This window comes from Nyctereutes procyonoides, unplaced genomic scaffold, assembly GCF_905146905.1.
Source record: "Nyctereutes procyonoides isolate TBG_1078 unplaced genomic scaffold, NYPRO_anot_genome, whole genome shotgun sequence".
NCBI lineage: Eukaryota > Metazoa > Chordata > Mammalia > Carnivora > Canidae > Nyctereutes > Nyctereutes procyonoides.
The window spans coordinates 27067981-27072973 of NW_026575082.1; the positions used below are offsets into that span (position 1 = coordinate 27067981).

Sequence of the window (4993 nt, forward strand, 5' to 3'; positions counted from 1 at the left end):
GGGGAGACAGAGGAATATGTTCCAAAAGAAGGAACAAGAAAAAAAAAAAAAAACTCAGAAAAAGAACTAAGTGAAACAGAGATAAGCAATATGCCTGATAAAGAATTTAAGGTGATTATCATAGAGGTACGCACTGGGTTGGAGAAAAGAATGGAAAAATTCAGTGAGACATTCAATAAAGATAGAAAGTATTAAAAAGAACCAATCAGAGTGGAAGAATATAATAACTGAGGTAAAAAATGCACTAGAGGGAATCAACAGATTAGAGGATGCAGAAGAATGTATCAATGATCTGGGAGTTAAGTTATGGAAAGCACCCAAGCTTAACAGCACAAAGAAATATTTTTAAAAATGAGGATAGATTTAAGAGATCTCTTGAACAACATCAAGGGAGGAAACATTCACATTATAGAGATCCCAGAAGAAGAAGAGAGATGAGTGTAAAAAAAAAAAAAAAACTTATTTGAAGAAATAATAACTAAAAACTCCCCTCACCTAGAGAGAAAATAAACATTCAAGTTCAAGAAGTGGAGTTCCAAATAAGATGAGCCCAAGGAGTTGCACAGCACATAATAATTAAAATGTCAAAGACTAAAGATAAAGAATCCTAAAGGCAGCAAGAGAAACAAAAAGTCACCTATAAGGGAAAACCTATAAGACTATTAGCTGATGTTTCGGCAGACAGTGTGAAGGCCAGAATTGAGTGTCATGATATATTCAAAGTCCTGAAAGGAAAAAACAGAACAAAACAAAACAAAAAACTCTACAACTAAGAATACTCTACCTGGCAAGGTTATCATTCAGATTTGAAGGAGAGAAAGAGTTACGGAGACAAACAAATATAAAGGAGTTTATCATCACTAAACCAGTATTACAAGAAATGTTAAAGGAATTTCTTTAAGTGGAAAAGAAATAGCCATAATTAGACATAAGAAAAATTATGAGTAAAAAGGTGTAGAATATGGCGATATATACATAAAATGTGGAGAAAGGAATATAAAGGGAAGAGAAGGGGGGAAAGATTTGTTTCTTCTTTTTTTTCCTTTTTCCCTGTCTTTCTGTCTTTCTTTCTGTCTTCTTGTCTTTCTTTCTTTCCTTTTGAGTGTGTTTGAACTCAAATGACCATCCAATTAGTATGGACAACTATTTGCTTATGATATTACATATAAACTGCATGGTTACCATAAACCCAAAACCTATGATAGATACACAAAAAATAAAGAAAAAAAAAAGTCAAACAAAACACTATAGATACTCATTTTTCACAAAGAAAGAGAGCAAGAGAAAATGAAAGGAACAATGAAGAACTATACAAACAGGAAAATAAATTTTTTAAATACCAATAAGTACTTACTTACCAATAATTACATGCAAATAGCCTAAATGATCCAATCGAGGACATAATGGCAGAATAGATAAAAACAACAAGACGCATCTATGTGCTGTTTACAAGAGACTAACTTCAGACCTAAAGATGCATACAGGATGAAGGTGAAGGGATGGAAAAATATTGACCATGCAAATGGAGGTGAAGAAAAAAAAAACAACAACAAGGTAGTAATACTTACATCAGACAAAATAGACTTTAAGACAAAGATTGTAACAAGAGACAACGAAGGGCATTACACAATGATTAAGGGATCAATCCAACAAGAAGATATAAATAGTAAATATCTATGCACCCAATATGAGCACCTAAATATGTAACACAAATATTAATGAACACAAAGAGAGAAAATGATGGCAATACAATAATGGTAGGGACTTTAACACTCCACTTACATCAATGGATAGATCATTGAGACAGAAAATCAATAAGGAAACAATGTCTCTGAATAACACATTGGACTAGATGCACATAACAGATACATACAGAAAATTCCATCCAAAACAACAGAACACACATTTTTCAAGGGCACATGGAACATTCTCAAGAATAAGTCACATATTAGTCTATAAAACAAGCCTCAAGGAGGCGGCGAGAGGATGGAGACTTCGAACAATCCGTGGAAATTCAGCGAGGTGATTGCGCTGCACAACCAGAAGCAGGCAGAGGAGAAAGCAGCCTTCAAGGAGGTCAGGAAGGACCTGAGCCTGCCGCGGGCCACGCGGCTCCAGCTCCAGAAGTCTCAGTACCTGCAGCTGGGCCCAAGCCGTGGCCAGTAGTACGGCGGGTCCCTGCCCAACGTGAACCAGATTGGGAGTGGCACCGTGGATCTGGCCTTCCAGTCCTCAGGCCTGGACACAGCCGAACCAGCCGGCACCCCGGGCTGGTGGACAGAATATACCGAGAGCGTAGCCGGCTTGGCTCCCCACATGGCCGGCCCATGTCAGTGGACAGCTGCCCATAGGGCACCGTGTACCTCTCGCCGCCCGCGGACACCAGCTGCAGAAGGACCAATTCTGACTCTGCCCTGCACCAGAGCACAATGACACCCACCCAGCCAGAGCCCTTTACAGGCGGGTCCCAGGACGCACACCAGAAAAGAGTCTTACTAGTAACAGTTCCAGGAATGGAGGAAACCACATCAGAGACAGATAAGAATCTTTCTAAGCAAGCATGGGGCACCGAGAAGACGGGGTCCGGGCCCAAGTCCTGTGAGGTCCCTGGGATCAACATCTTTCCATCCGCTGACCAGGAAAACACTACAGCCCTGATCCCCGCCACCCACAACACAGGGGGCCCCCTGCCCGACCTGACCACCATATACTTCCCCTCCCCCCTCCCGACCCCACTGGACCCTGAGGAGCCCACCTTCCCTGCGCTCAGCAGCTCCAGCAGCACCGGCAACCTTGCAGCCAACCTGACTCATCTGGGCATCGGCGGCGCCAGCCAGGGGATGAGCACAGCAGGCTCCTCACCACTGCACCGTCCCGCTGGTGTCAGCCCATTGTCCCCGAGCACGGAGGTGAGGAGGCAGCAGGCCCAGCAGGTGTCACCCACCCTGTCCCAGCTGTCACCCATCACTCAGGCTGTGGCCACGGATGCCCTGCTTCTGGAGCAGCAGCTGCCCTATGCCTTCTTCACCCAGGCGGCCCCCTGATGCCAAGTGCCAGCTTGATGTGGGGCCCCCAGCTGCCCCCAGTCGCGGTCACGGTACCATCCTCTGTCCCCCAGGCCCCCCCAGAGAGCCCAGGCCAGCCGCCAACGGGGATCGACATTACCTCGCGGCCGGCTCTGCAGCAGCACCGCGCTACTGCCCGCTCTCCAGCTAACCTGTCTCCCACCTCACCTGTCTCCAGTCAAGGCTTCTCCCCTGGGAGCTCCCCGCAACTGGAGCAGTTCAACATGATGGACAATGCCGTCAGCTCCAGCAGCCTGTGCAGCCCGGGCTCCACACTCAGCTGCTCGCAGGCGGCCTTGGGAGCCTGCCAGACACGCAGCAGCTTGGCTACCCCAGCCATAGCAGCATCCCCAACATCATCCTCACAGTGACGGGAGAGTCCCCTCCCAGCCTCTCTAAAGGACTGACCAGCACACTGGCCAGGGTCGGGGACGGCAGCTTCGACTCCGACCACCAGCTCCCCCTGGATGAACTCAAGATTGAGCCCCCCCTGACCCTGGATGGACTGCACATGCTCAACGACCCTGACACGGTCCTGGCTGGCCCGGCCACCGAGGACACCTTCCGGATGGGCCGTCTGTGAGCTGCACACCTGGCACATCGCCGAGGACACCTTCCTGATGGTGCACACCCGGCACATCGCCGCCCAGCCCCCGGCCCCGTCACCCCGCCGGTCAGAGGTCCCGACGGCGTCCCCCTGAGCCCAGGACGGCCGCGCTCCACCCTTCGCAAACGGCCGAGCTTGTGATTCTGAGCCCGCAAGGCCGCCAGGCGCCCCCTGCCCGCCCGCCCTCAGCTGTCCACCTCCCTCGGGAGGCCGCGTGTCACCCCGCGGATCCTCCCTGCACCTGCTCTCGCCCCCCACCTGGGCCGTGAGCCGCCGCCCCCCGCGAAATGCGGACCGCGTGTTGGGCAGGGCCGCCGGCCTGGAGGGGGCGCTGTGGTCCACGGCGGAGGTGGGCCGAGGCGCATTTTCCCACTGTTGTCCAGCTCTCGCCGCCTTCCTTGTTCCTGGCCCCGCTACCCGCCCGCCACCCCCAGCCCAAGGTTACGCGGCGAGCCAGCCCCACCCTGCCAAAGGGAGAGGTGCCAGAGACAGGGGCAGACACAAAGTGAAGTAAACACTATTTTGACTGCAAAATAAATAAAATAATAAAATAAAATAAAATAAAATAAAATAAAATAAAATAAAATAAAATAAAATAAAATAAAATAATAAAATATAAAATAATAAAATAAAATAATAAAATAAAAAATAAAATAAAATATAATAAAATAAAATAATAAAATAAAAAATAAAGTAAAATATAAAATAAAATAATAAAATAAAATAAAATATAAAATAAAATAAAATAAAAATAAACAAGCCTCAATGAATTTAAGAAGATTGAAATCATCCCATATATCTTTGATGACCACAACAGTATGAAACCTGAAATAAATCACAAAACTGAAAAAAGCTGAAGAAAAACATAAACACATGAAGATTAAACAACGTGATACGAAATAACCAATGGGTCAGTAAAACACTCAAAGAAGAAAAATATATGTGTAGACAAATGAAAATAAAAACACAATGGTCCAAAATCTCTAGGACATAGCAAAAGCACGTCTAAGAGGGAAGTAAATGCCAATATAAGGCCTACTTCAAAAAACAAGGAAAAATTCCAATAAACAATCTAACCCTTTGCCTAAAAGAACTACAAAATGAAGAACAAACAAAACCCAAGACGAATAAAAGAAGAAAGGCAATAATAAGGATCACAGCAGAAATAAATGACATAGAGACAAAAAAATTAAGGAAACTAAGAACTGGTTCTTTGAAAAGATAAACAATATTATAAACCCTTATCCAGACTAATCAAGAGAATAAGAGAAGACACAAATAAATAAAATCAGAAATGACACAAGAGAAGTTACTGATATCA

General features: G+C 45.5%; 1 pseudogene; it reads left to right on the forward strand.

The window, feature by feature from the left end:
- Positions 1-1986: 1986 nt before the first annotated feature.
- LOC129514618 (CREB-regulated transcription coactivator 1-like) lies at positions 1987-3648 on the forward strand (annotated as a pseudogene).
- The last annotated feature ends 1345 nt before the right edge of the window (positions 3649-4993 follow it).